The sequence below is a fragment of the Myotis davidii genome, unplaced genomic scaffold (assembly GCF_000327345.1).
Source record: "Myotis davidii unplaced genomic scaffold, ASM32734v1 scaffold72, whole genome shotgun sequence".
Taxonomy (NCBI): domain Eukaryota; kingdom Metazoa; phylum Chordata; class Mammalia; order Chiroptera; family Vespertilionidae; genus Myotis; species Myotis davidii.
Genome location: NW_006284618.1, coordinates 6,743,024 through 6,743,512, shown reverse-complemented (window position 1 = coordinate 6,743,512; position 489 = coordinate 6,743,024). Strand labels below are relative to the sequence as shown.

At 63.0% G+C, this 489-nt stretch overlaps 1 protein-coding gene across 1 annotated transcript in view; it reads right to left on the bottom strand.

Annotated features, from left to right (window-relative positions):
- The window catches only part of CPXM2 (carboxypeptidase X (M14 family), member 2), an 84,219-nt gene that overhangs the window by 32,221 nt on the left and 51,509 nt on the right, over positions 1–489 (bottom strand). The gene's annotated exons all lie outside the window — the stretch shown is intronic.

Genomic DNA, 489 nt, shown 5'->3' with positions numbered 1-489 from the left:
GATGACTGAGAAAGTGCTGCCGCCCACCCCCTTCCTGCCAGGACCCACGTGGGCCCCACATCTGAGCGAGCGGGGCAGTTGCCTGGGGCAGAGGGACAGGCAGACGGATGCGCAGGATGTCCCCACGCACGTGAACTTTGACACAAACCTCGGGTCAACGTCTATAACTGACTCCCCTGCGGGCACGTCTGCAGCCACGGGCACCCAGCGTCTCCGAGGCTCTGACCTCACTGCAGGGGACACCGGGACGATATGGCAGCGGGCGGACCTCGCTCACACCCTGCCCGACTGCCTTTCATTGTGGTTTCCAATCCTGATGCCTTAGTGCTTCTTGCACACAAAGCCCCATCCATGGGAACGCCAGCATGCCTGCACGCCTGCATGCCAGCACGCCCGCACGCCTACACGCCTGCCACCTACACGCCTGCATGACTGTATGCCTACACACCTGCACGCCTACACGCCTACACGCCTACACGTGCACAGGGA